The sequence below is a fragment of the Moschus berezovskii genome, chromosome 21, assembly GCF_049115385.1.
Source record: "Moschus berezovskii isolate FMDL1 chromosome 21, NW_MosBer_1.0, whole genome shotgun sequence".
Lineage (NCBI taxonomy): Eukaryota > Metazoa > Chordata > Mammalia > Artiodactyla > Moschidae > Moschus > Moschus berezovskii.
In genome coordinates, this window is record NC_142480.1 from 33,413,685 (window position 1) to 33,427,500 (window position 13,816).

A 13,816-nucleotide genomic window follows, 5' to 3' on the forward strand; every position below is an offset into this window, starting at 1 on the left:
AAACACTGAATCCATATTAGGAGAACATGGAGTTTTCATATAAAGACATAAAACATTCCCTTAGTAAATAGATTTACAGTAACCGTGCAGGGGAAAATTTAATATTATAGAAACCTTAATTATTTTAAATTAAAATGTAAATCTGTTGCAATTTCCCTTTTATTCCCTTTTTGTCTGGTTTTATGGGAAAGTGAAACAAGACAAAATGATTTTAATATTCATATGAAAAATGCCTGAAACTTACCATGAGACAGTTAATAGAATATTTACCAAAATAGTGTGTATGAGATTAAGTACTTCACTCAGTATTAAAACTTACTATAAAACTCTAATAGTAAAACACATTTGGCATTAACGCAAGCAAATACAATTGGTCAATGAAATAAAACAGAGATGTCAGAAATAGACCTAAATTACAGATGGGAACTTACTATATTTTATCATTCATTAAGAAAGGTAGTGTAATTTAGAAATTAAGAGAATCGTACTCTTAGGCCATAGTTCCTAGCTTCAAATTAAATCTTTGCTGCTTCCTAATATTCTAACTTGAGAAACATCCTTAACTTCACCATGTGCTGTGTGTTTATAAAATGAATAATAACAGTGCCTGCTTCACAGGGTTGTCATGATTCTTGAGTAAATCAGTGCATGAGAAGCATTTAGAATTCTGCTTGGTCCAGAGTAGCATTTAAGTGTCATTTTATTTATTTTAGAAAAGGATGTTTTATTTAATAAATGGTACTGGCATACTTGACTATCCACCTGAAAGAAAATAAACTTGACCTCTACCTTGTCCAGTATATAAAAATAGATCTTAATGTATTCAAGATTGAAACTGTAAGACTATTTGATGAAATTATGGTGTGTAAAATAAAGTTGAGGATGACTTTGTAAAGCAAGAAGGAAATATGAGCCATAAAGGGATAGGTTAAAACATTCAAATTTACAAATATTTTGTATTTTGATATAGTGGAATACACCGTTAACAAGCAAAAGGTGACAGCATCATATTGAAAAAATATGTTTAGCATATATGACAATGAATTAATTACTATAAAGAGAGCCCCTAGATTGATAGTATAAAATAAAAATCCAGGAGAAAAAATAGGTCAAGATTACAAAAAGGCAGTTTATAGAAGAGGAATGGAAATGCCCAATAAACACATGAAAGCATGTTTAACCTTACCAAGTATCAGGAAAATTTCAATCAACATTCACAAGATTATATTTTTTCATCAGACCGACAAAATTTTATATGCATATGTATAATACACATATATCAGGAACACAAAAATTAATCTCTGTGTGGGCCTGTGTGTGTGTGTTTATAAAGTGTGGTCAAGGATATAGGAAATAATCATTCTCTTACAGTGTTGATGTAAGAAATGCTATATCATTACAGCTTTTGATCATCTACCCAGTAAAATTTAATGCACCAATACATGGAAATATAGAGACAAAGATGTATATTGTAGCAAAAGTTGATGTAAGAAATGCTATATCATTACAGCTTTTGATCATCTACCCAGTAAAATTTAATGCACCAATACATGGAAATATAGAGACAAAGATGTATATTGTAGCAAAAGTTGGAAAATCATCTGACCTTTAGCAGGAAAGTGGCTAAGTAAATATGGTATTATAGAATATTATGTGGTAAAGCTACTAAAAGTAATGAATTAGAGCCACATAAATTGGCCTAGGATAGTGTTCATAATATATTAACTGAAGAAAATTAAGTTGCTAAGAAACATATGGCCTTCTTTTTAATAGTCAAAAAATATCTTGTGTTTGTGTATCGTCCAGATGATGACAAGGAATATGAACATTATTAAGTTTTTATATTTCTGCTTTGGTTTCAGAGTGCTAACTAGGAAAGTAAAACAAGATGGAAAAATATAATGGCTTCAGTAACAATGTTATGTGATGTTTTAAGGAATCTAAAGTAGGAACTTTCCAAAAGGTTGAGAAAGACTGGACCATCTTTGATATTAGATATGTTTGGACTACTTGGCCCTTTCATTTCCTAGTTGTCGGATGCTTTTTGAGGCGTTTCAAGGAGGGTCACAAGAGAGGCTTCAGGACTAGAAGAGACACACTTAAGTGGCAAAGGAAATGGCAGTTTCATATGTTAAAGTTATGCCAAATTAAATGATTATGTAATATTTATAATATTTTTATTTATTCTTTGTTAATATAGCAAAAGGTCTCAATTCTCATCTCATCAAAATTACCAATATAGATTCTTATTTAACAAATCTAGGATGAGATTATGCATCTGTATTTGAAGAGTTAGAAAATCGTTTCCTGACGTCTCTGTTTGGGTAACACCATTTACCATATGAAAATGCACAGTAGTTTATTAAAAATGATAATTATATAATTGTGTATTATGTAGCACTTTCCCTTTACAAAGATTTTTTTATGAAATAAGACTTCAAATATTATTTGATAAACATTAAAGAAAAACATACTTGTGTAGAAATTGAGGGGTGTTTTATCACTGAGAACAGTAAAGGTTTACTAATAATTACAATTTAAATCTATGAAGAAATATTATACAAAGGATGATTGTCTTTTCAGATAATCGTAGTAGTTTTTTGACTATTGCCAAATTCAGTTAGAGGTTTTCTAACCTTGGAGATCTTTATATATGCAGGTTATGTTACTATTTTCAAAGATTATTTAGCAATATTTTGCCAAAAATTATGGTAAAAGGCTAAATGAGCACTTTCTAACCATACCCATTGCACTGCAAACGTCTAGCTTCATTAGGCGCTGTGCTGTAGCCACACCATTAATATTTTCAGGTTAGAATTATAGCACATCTTTTAGTGAATACCAGGTTATGTGACCTTCCAAAGTCCCTTCTAATGGTTTCATCTCATATGAAGATGTACTTGTATTTATGGAAAGCCTAGGGCTTTTGAAGTTTTCAGACTGAAGAAAATGGTACACTCCAGGGGAAAAAGAGTTAATGAAATGTGAAATGTACCTTATTTTACATCCTATATGTGGTTTGGGCACTGATAAAAATACAGAGTGCGTTGTCTAGTATTAGCTGCTAAGCAGGCAGATAGGCAATATTCTTTGTTTTTCTGGACCACTACCTAGTAGGTAAAGGTGGTCGGTCTGTTGGTTTCATCAGCATTCTCCTTAACGTCATAGCTCTGGTAGTTCTTGCAGATGCTTTGTTCTCAAGGCAGAACATTATATGTGCCTTTGTATAACCAAAGCACTTAATGCTTCATTACTCCAGAATGTGCACTAGTCTTCAACAGACGTTTTTGTCTTTCAATTAAAGCCATATAAAATAGAAAATACACAAAATAGGAAAATCGGGTAGTTATCAACATTTTCAACATTTTAGTTTTAATTCAAAAATGATTAGAAGTAGGAATATTTTTGCATATTCTCTTAGATAAGAGTAGTTTTGCCAAAGTTTGATAATCTGTTCACTGTGGATAAAAATTTGTTTCTCATTTTTATTTCTAATTTTTTAATCTTTGATTTGGGAATATTCCAGTTGATCTTTTTCATCTTCTGAACCTGATACCTCATAATTTATTTTATTGATCTTTGGTTTAGCTGTTTTCTTTTTTTCCTTTCATTAGGTGATACAGTCCTTCAGTTTTAAAAATATTTTTGAAAATGCAGATGGTTTGTTTCGTTAACTAACTTTATAAATGGCTTTTAGCCAAATAAGAGTTACAAAAATATTTTTATTAGTGTTTCATTAATGTATTAGAAGTGAATTACTTCAGTCCATCCAAAGGAAAAGAATTTAGTTCTAGGACTAGTAATATGTTTATTTAAATTGCAGACATTCTTCTGTAGCTTTTCATTTATTAGTCAGTATATGTTTTCATATTCCATGTATTAATATAATGAGAATAATTCAGGACATTTTCATTTCTCAGTGACAGTCATTTGTGATAGTAAGTTATCAATGTCCCTTTACTAATAAGATACTGAAATGTAGATACCTGTTATTTTTTTAAAAAGCAAATATTGCCTTCAGAAAAACTCTTGGTGAAATTAAAATATAAAAAATGTTGAATTAGCTTGATTAGTATATATAATATACCTACAAGTAACTGTAATTTGATTTCAACAATATTTTAAATCATGTTAAAAATATGGCACATCAATCTGTCATTAATTAATAAAAATATTTAATTTTAATGGTGAAAATGGCTTAATCAAAAATTTTTAAAAGCAAAATAATCCAAATTGTGAAAGTTTTTATAGTAATTACAAAACCTACCTCAGTTACCTAAGTTTAAATACAGATCCGTTTTTATTTATTTATTTTTTGAGATCAGTTTTTAAACATAGTTCAGCATTTACCTCCAATAATATCTTATCAGATTAGTTTGTTTACATTATAGAATATTGAGTCAACCCATACTCAGAATTTTAAATAGCTTTATATTCCTAGATTAACTTTAGTGGTTTTCCTAAACAGGCATTTAGCATAATTACATGATTCTTATTTAAAACTATGATTTTACATTTTCTTGTTTTAAAATTTTACAAGTATTTTCTGGGACTTCCCTGGCAATCAAGTACTTATGATTCCATGCTTCCAGTGAAGAGAACACAGGTTCAGTCCCTGGTTGGGGAACAAAGATCCCACATGCCAGGCGGCATGGTCAAAAAATAAAAATAAAAACAAAAAAATTTTTAGGTATTTTCTAAATCTGTTTTTCTGCCAACTCATTTTATAATACACATTTAAATGTTTATTAGTGTTTATTATGCCACATGTCTGGAAGCTTCATGAAAGCACGATCTTATGCTTTCTGTTTAACTCTCTATCTCCAGGAACAGTACCTAGAACTTAGTAAATAATTGTTCAATGAATATAGGAAATAAACTAAATTAATTTTAAATGAATTGTTTGTTCTGCTTTTGCAGGACTTGTTTATTCAGCAGCCTAATTTGGGGATAATTTTTCAATTTTCTTTTGTTATACTGCTTTTAAAAACTTTTAAAATAAGACAAGTTTTATATGGTAAGAAAAAAAGCTCATCTGAAACCCAGCCTCTATTTTATTCAGTTTTATCTGTGTATAATTTTACACTGTTTAACTCAAATTCTACATATACATTTATATATTTTTTAAAATTGTGCATAGATATTTTCCACGTTATTTTATAGTTTCATATAGTGTCTTATACTGTTCTGTGTATATGTCATTTTCCATGTTTGGCATTATTTCCCAAATAGATCACAGGAGAGAAACTAAGTTAAAGATTATGCTCATTTTATAATGTAATGTGTTACATAAGGTGATTTCCAAAATATACTGCCACAGAAAAGAGGTTAAAAGAAAGGGATTAAGATAGTTAAGCCTGTCCCTTATTTTCATTTAGTTTGCCTTTTTTTGTGATTAATTTTGCTGTTCTGCTGAATATCTTTGATTATTTTAGATGTTAAATATTTTCTTGTCCTGCACAGTCCTTTGCTGTTCACTGTTTATTGAATTATCTGTTCACTTTTACCTTCCACTCGATTTCCTTGTCCATTCCTCTGGCTTTAAATACTATTGCTGTGTTAACTCTCAAACCCACAGCCAGTCACCTACTTGGCATGTTCTTATGGGTGGCACATTTCAAACTTGATATATCCAAAATAGAATTTTTGATTCCATCTTTATCTTTCACACCTTTCCACCATCTGCTTCCGTAAACACAGCCCCTACTTTCATGTTCATAGCTATTTTTCGTTTTTTTAGTTGATTGTTACAACCTCTAAAATATTAAGTTGAAAATATTTGTTTTCATATTAAAAGCCCAAATATATTTTTCACTAATCAGAATTAAGAACTCTGAACTTATTATATATACCCTGAAATAGCTGAGCTAAAAAGAGAAGGTTTGAAAATAATAGTTTCAAAGAGCTTTTTAATAATTTGACACGTGGATGGTGATGGCAAATGAGATTTCCAGAAATTTAACCTCAATTTAGTAAAATCTGCTTTAGTAAGCACAAAGAAGACAAACCCCAAATTATTTTCATTTGTAAATAATAAGCTGCTCTATAATAGTTTATCATTCACAACCCTCATGTTTTCTTCATCATTACTTGACCTCTAGTAGTAGTCTTTTTTGATATATCTAGAGTGCTTATCTCAACATAACAGACATAGTTCAAAGGGCTATTTTTTATTTCTTTCTTAACCCATAAAGAATATATTTCTCCTGTTTTTCTTATTCCTAAGTATATCCCTCTCTGAAATAAAATATGTATTTTTAAAACATTCAGCAGTCACCAAAAGGGGGGTGGAACTTGGAATAATTATTCAGTGGAAAAAGCAAAAAAAAATGTATTCAGTTCAGTTCAGTTCAGTCACTCAGTCGTGTCCGACTCTCCGCGATCCCATGAATCACAGCACGCCAGGCCTCCCTGTCCATCACCAACTCCCGGAGTTCACTCAAACTCATGTCCACAGAGTCGGTGATGCCATCCAGCCATCTCATTCTCCGTCGTCCCCTTCTCCTCCCGCCCCCAACCTTTCCCAGCATCAGAGTCTTTTCCAGTGAGTCAACTCGTCACATGAGGTGGCCAAAGTATTGCAGTTTCAGCTTTAGCATCAGTCCCTCCAATGAACATCCAGGATTGATCTCCTCTAGAATGGACTGGTTGGATCTCCTTGCAGTATAAGGGACTCTCAAGAGTCTTCTCCAACACCACAGTTCAAAAGCATCAATTCTTCGGCGGTCAGCCTTCTTCACAGTCCAACTCTCACATCCATACATGGCCACGGGAAAAACCATTGCCTTGACTAGACGGACCTTGGTTGGCAAAGTAATGTCTCTGCTTTTTAATATACTACCAAGGTTGGTCATAACTTTCCTTCCAAGGAGCAAGCGTCTTTTAATTTCATGGCTGCAATCAGCATCTGCAGTGATTTTGGAGCCCAAAAAAACAAAGTCTGACACTGTGTCCACTGTTTTTCCATCTATTTCCCATGAAGTGATGGGACCAGATGCCATGATCTTTGTTTTCTGAATGTTGAGCTTCAAGCCAACCTTTTCACTCTCCTCTTTCACTTTCATCAAGAGGCTTTTGAAAAGCAAAAAAAAATGTATTAAATTTTTAAAAAATTGTTCAGTTAAACTTTATTTGCCTTAAGAAATTTTGTGGTGATTATCATTCATTTTCTGTCTTATCTCAAAGAGACTCAAAAAAGAGGTATATTGTCTGCTATCCTCTGCCGTATCTTACAGTCACAGGGGAAAGTAAAGTATGGCCCTTTGGAAGAAGATATAAAATGAAAGTATAGTTTCCACAAAGCTTTTAAAAGTCAAATATTTTAAGGTAAAAATGCAGTTGCTTAAAGTAAGGCAAGATGAGGAAGGTAATTATACCAGTTTTGAATTGTGATTATGAGTCAGTAGAAGTAGACACTGTCTTTGAGTCATCTTATTAATTGATCCAGTTTATCATTTAGTCAAGTAAACACTGAAATGTTTGTATTCTAGACTTTTAGAACCAACCTGACAACATTTTTTTATGGCTGAAGAAGCCTAGCCACAAGCTTAATGAGTAATAAGTTACAAAATAACAAAGAATAATAAATAAATGAAAAATTAAGAAAAAGGCATAGAGTGCATATTTAATTATAATTTTATTGGACTTTTAAATAGCAAATATGTTACTGATTTCAATAATTTTATAAGATTAAAACATCTGTACATTTATCTTTCATAGATTTCGGTATAGTTGTAACATAATATGAATTTTAGATTTTAGAGATGGTAAAGTTATTTTTTTTGTAAGAACCCAGTATCATACTTTACACACACACACTCACTCACTCTTTCTCTTTCTCTCTGCTGCATGGCCATCTTTCAAATAGTTAATTTAGTTCTCATATATAAATCTATTTATTTTCATTGCATTTAAGCTGCTGTTGGAAGACCTAAGATTTCACAAAGTTAAAATAGGTGAGTTTAAGGGGAAGAACAGTGTGGGGAATACAGGTAACATTTTAGTCATTTGAAACAAATGAATATACAAAGGCAAAGACCTAGAAAAACACCTAATACAGAGTATATTCAAGAACTAGCAGATAAAGTTTGGCTTCAGCATAGGATGCTAGTCATAGAGAATTAAACAGGAAAGACAACTTGGGGACAAGGTATGGAGAATTTGGAAAGTCTCCATGAGGAGTCTGGATAATTTAGTGGGTAGCTGGAGTGAAATCACTGAAGGCTATTGAGTAGTTTTTTAATAAATACACTAAAATAAAAACACCTACAGTCTTTGATTTTTATCAGTGAGAAAACTGAAGTGATTTGACAAAGGTCACACAGCAGAACCAGGGTGAGGGTCCATATGTCCTAACTACCAATTCTAGATTCTTCTTATTACACCACACCATTCTTTAGATAGGCTAAACAGTAGGACTGGCAAGAGCCATACAGGGGGAAAAAATCAACAGTGCATAACAGGATGTAGAGATCTAGGGAGCAAGAGAAGGCACAGATGGCTTCCAGGTTTAAAACCTGGAGTTGGCAGTAGGTGGGGGGTAAGGATATATGAGAAAAGACAGCATGGTATTTTATGATAGATACTGAGACATGCTTATGAAAAATGGTACTGCCTTGAATTTGGTTATCAAAAGTAAGTAGATTAAACAGACTAGTAGAGAGTTGGAAGAGCTTCTTTTTTATCCTTTTTGTAAGAAAAAGACATTCTTTTAGCTATGTCATACATTTTTTTTGTCAAAGCAGTACTTTTTAGAAAGGCAGTTATTTATATAAAATCTTTTCTCAGAAGAAAAATACACTTTTTGCAAGTTACTATGCTTGGCAGTTCAATGTGGATCTGCCCAAATGATACATGCATCTTCAGTGGTCACTGATAAGTGGTGTCTCAGTAGTCCAAGGGGTAATACCCTAGGCAAATGACGGAGATATATTAGTTAACACACTTCTTTCTCTTTACCAGCGTTAAGACATCTTGGCTTTTAGAGCATCAAGAGATACAGTAAAATGTCAGTATTTCTTTTGGAAAGGCAAATACTACATGAAATAACAAGAACACATTTTCAAAGGTACTATTTTATCGATTACAAGTTATTGAAATCTAATTCAAAGTGACTTAAAAAAAAAAAAGGTGGGGTTATATTGATTCCGTGTTGGCTTTAAACATGGTGAGATTCAGATGCCAAAATGCTGTCAGAAACCTCTCTCTTCACATTCCTCAAGTCTCTTTTTATCTAAGTTAACTTTATTTTCAGTCAGCCTCTTTCTGCTTCCATATATTGACAAGATAGCAGCAGTAATATCAAGCTTGTGTTCTACTAGATCAAATTTCGCAGATTCTCAACGCTCTTGTTGGACCATCCTGTGTCACGTGCTCAATTCCAAATCAGTACCTGCTAAGAGGTGTGGGAAGTGTGATATGCAGGCTTAGGTCATGTTTCCACTTCTAAAGGCATTGGAAGGTTGTCAGCCTTACCTGAAGTACTTGTTCTCAGAATGAGAGAATATTTCCTGAAGGCAAAGTGGAGTCTCTTGTCATAAGAGAGGTCAGCTGACTGAATGAATGAGGTAATAGATAACCACCATTGATAAGAATTGCTTTAAAAAAAGTAAAGCAGTACATATGTAGTGTAAAACATGGAAGCCCTAAATAAAATAGTTCATACTGTTAATTGGGCTATCTTAAACTATACTTGAACTTCGTTTGCATTTATTTTAAGGTATGGCTTTATGAAATAATTCAGTAATTTTCCTGCCATGTTAAGAAATATGATGCCTACAGACACTCTCATTCTTTTTTAAGATAAAATAGTTCATACTATTAATTGGGCTATCTTAAATTATACTTAAACTTCTTTTGCATTTATTTTAAGGAATGACTTTATGCAATAATTCAGTAATTTTCCTGCTATGTTAATGAAGAAATATGATGCCTATAGACACTCAGTCTTTTTTAAGACCATAATGAGTTGGAGTTCTTATTTGGCAAAGGAGTTATTGTGTTTTTCTTAATGCTTATTTTTAATTAGAAAAATGTCAATTTTAAGCCTACCTATTTGGTATTTTTAACTTTTTCATAGCATTCCCATAGAGGTTCTTCTTTTGTGGTTGCAAATAAAGAAACAGCCACTTTATTCCTTGTTTTTCTGAAAGCAAGGAATTGGTATAATTATATTGTTAATCTTTTCTCATGTTTCTTTGATATAACAGTTATAATCTAGGAATAAGGAAAATTTAAATACAATTCTTTTTCTTTTAAAATAATACTATTATTTAAACAGATCATCACCTCTAAGATGGGTTTAGGTTTGAACAGGAGCTCTCTCCGACAGGGAGATAACAGCAACCTGACAGGGAATGTCTGTGGTAAAGAACAGGATACTAATACTACTAAAATGAAATATGATCATCTCTCAAAGATTTTCTTACCCCTTTTTCTTCTAGTTATTCTGTCTCCTTTGTACCCTTTATATATTTTTGTACCCACACCTTAGGACTTGACTGCACTGATGCATTTAAACATCTATTTTCTGTAACTGATTTGAGAGTTCTGTAAAGGCAGGAACAGTATCATATATATATCCTTTATCTCTAGTTCCCATATCAGGGCCTGGGTCACTTAATAAGCTTTCTGTAAAAGTTTGGGTGGATAGTAGCAACTATAGATCATATTTCTGAAGGGAAAATGATTTGCAGATGTCAGGAATATATCTGATATAGCTGATACTGCTTACACCAAATAACTGTATGCTAAGATACAACTTTTTTTTTCTTTCAGTTCTTTAGAAAAAAGAATGTATATGTCAGTGTGCTAACAGATTGCATCAGTGAAAATAAAGTCATAGATACAATTAAAATCAGCTATTTGTCATCTCATTTGGGATGTAAACACTGTCAATACACAGATTTTCCTTTAGGTAAATGCTATATTTCCATGTCCAAGAAGTAAGCAAGTAGACTGTCTCCAATAATTCTTGACACTACTTTGCTCATCCCCTACCCATTTTTCAGTTGCTCACCATCTTCAAGCTTCCACACTTGTGGTTCACTTCTTTATGGCTCTAATCTGCCACATTAAATGGAAATAGAACACGTTTCTCTCTGAGATATTATACTAATGCAAATAAATTATTTTTTCTTTTTGTCTCAACTTCTCCCTTTCAGAGGGTCTCTTTCCTGTCTGTCAATTTTGGATTAATACTAAATGTGCAAATAAATATGAATGTATTTTTTTAATTTTTCAGAGAAAAAATAGAGTAAGAGGTTTTTCATGTCATATGTCAAAAATAAAGGTTGGGTCATATTCATTGGTTGGCTACTAAGTATCTACATTTATTAAATTTGGAGTTTAATATAAACTTACATTTATATATTCTTTAATTTTCTATTTCTAAAATCATTCATTGCAAGCAAAATTATAAGTATCTAAAGTTAATAAATGCTACATTTTAAATATTAATATGCAATCACTACTGTCTTCTGTTCATACCCACCTTTAGTTACATGTAGACGAATATCAGTTATACCAGCAAAATTTGGAAGCTGCATCAGTATTTGATAAAATAACAAATATGGCTGACAGTATTTATTTAAGATTATGTCAAACACTAATAATTTAAACTAAAATCCATAAAATGTACTTACTACATAAAGACATCTTTAGAATAAGGATAAATGATGTGGTGTAATTCAATTTACAAAGATACATTTTTTTGGAAGATGTTTATTTTTATCAAAAGTTCACATACTATTTCTGAAAAATACATTATTTTAGTATTTTTTAATATTTAAAAGGAAAAAATGATTAAAGGGAAAAATTTTAAGAGGAAGGATGAGGTAATACGCTTGTATAAGTAACATCTAGTATTATGTACACATTTGCAAGTTCTTCTAGAAAGATAGAACTAATCAATTAGTCCTAGAGTTAAAAAAAAGTTATAGCTGCAGTGACTGGTGTGCAGTGTAGTAGAAATTAACAAAATCTTCACACAACTTATAGAAGCTTATTTTAGAGTGGATGTTATAAAATTATATGTTTCATTACTTTTTATTGACAGTCTGTAGGATAGCTCCCATTAACCTTTCATGTGCTATTAGTCTCTTCCTGGGTTATAATCATGCAGGCAGTCATTACACTGAGCAAAACAATAGTGATATTAAATTTTAAAATAGCACTTTTGAAAGTCTTAGTTGATTAATATGTTTTTCTTCATAAAAGATTACATTAAAACACCTCAGTTTGTCAGTATATGTGTTATCAGCAATATTTTATTGCAAAAAATTTTCTAATTTTGAAAAGAAATCATGATTTCTAAAATATAATCGTATTTACCATTCAGATTTGTAAATCCTTAAAAATAAATTTTCTTAGTATTTCATGTGCACGGAATAAACTATAAGGATGATTCTAACTCATCTTAAGTGGTGTAAGATGTATTCATGGTTTAACTTTCTAATTGTATTACTTTAACATATTTCAATATTTCAGACAAATAATTTTCTACCAGAAAGTCTGAGAACAAAAAACAAATTAACTTGTTAAAAAAATTGTCTCTTAGTCTACTTTTTGAACATGAATGAACATTTAATCAGGGGAACAGGAGAGAGATATATTTGACATTCCAAAGAAATGTTTCTAGAAAATTTAATTTTTTTCAGTAAAATGATACGATTATATATAGACAAATTGTAATGAAACAAAATTCTGTGACTTTATATATGTGGGAAGAAAAGTTGTGTGGGATGTGTGTATATAATATGTGTAAATATATTTATGAGGTAGCCCATTCTAGAATTTGAGTTTATACTTTCACTGCTTGCTATCTTCCTAAAAATACGAGGCTCTTTTTTTTTTTTTTTTTAATTCTTACCCAAGTCTGTGTTTTAAAGACAGCGTGGCAGTACTTGCTAAAAATTAACTAATGAGATATCCCATAAAGTATCTCAACTAAATTTCTGCTGAAATTTCTGCCTATTTAAATATTGGGACAAGGAAAGCAGTTACTTCAGTGCTTTGTCAGTGATAGAACAGTCACGATTTTTTATCTCCTGGTGAGTCATAAAAAGTGCCATATGTATTTTTGTGCTACCAAAATATAATTTTAAATGTTAATATCTACATTTTAATTGAAAGGGTTATGGAAAATACCATCCTGACTTTATACATCTTATAATAGTATTTGATTATGATTAAATAATTTAAAACATGCTGAGTTTTGTGGCTGGATGTTTCGGTTCGACTTAGCTAAAGTGCCTATACTTCGTATGGTCACAGTGAATCATTGTGACTATTCATGTGACTGCAGTAATTTTTAATTAATCTTTGGCAATATGGTTGTAAGGTCTATTTTTAAAAATGTAGCTATTGCTGCCAAAAAGAGAATTATCTACCTAATCAAAATAGTCATTTTACAAGATAGATGTAATATTATTCTCAAATAGCCCCTAACCTACCTAAAAGCTCCTGAATTTTTTTATATTACTAATTGTTTTGAGTTATTGTTAAGGTTACAAGTTGGTATCAGTTTAGCTTTAAAACTAAAATACTACCTGAATATATTGCCCTTCATCTCTGAAAATATTAGTCATGAAGTAAGGTATTGAACAACACAAAAATTACGAGGAACATGAAATTAATGTTTTAAAGGGACTCAAGGTAGAACTTTCCTACTTTTATCTTTACTAACTTTGGTTTATAATCCTGTGCTCTTCGTTTTTATATGTTTTAGAGCAAAGATATTCTTGAAGCTAAGTAGGTGAATCATGAACAGCATTTTGATTTTGGAGCTATATAAAAATGTTACCATTGATGACATATT

General features: G+C 31.3%; 1 protein-coding gene across 3 annotated transcripts in view; it reads left to right on the top strand.

The window, feature by feature from the left end:
- Window positions 1-13,816, top strand: part of NOVA1 (NOVA alternative splicing regulator 1) — a 166,451-nt gene that overhangs the window by 146,245 nt on the left and 6,390 nt on the right. The window lies entirely within an intron of this gene.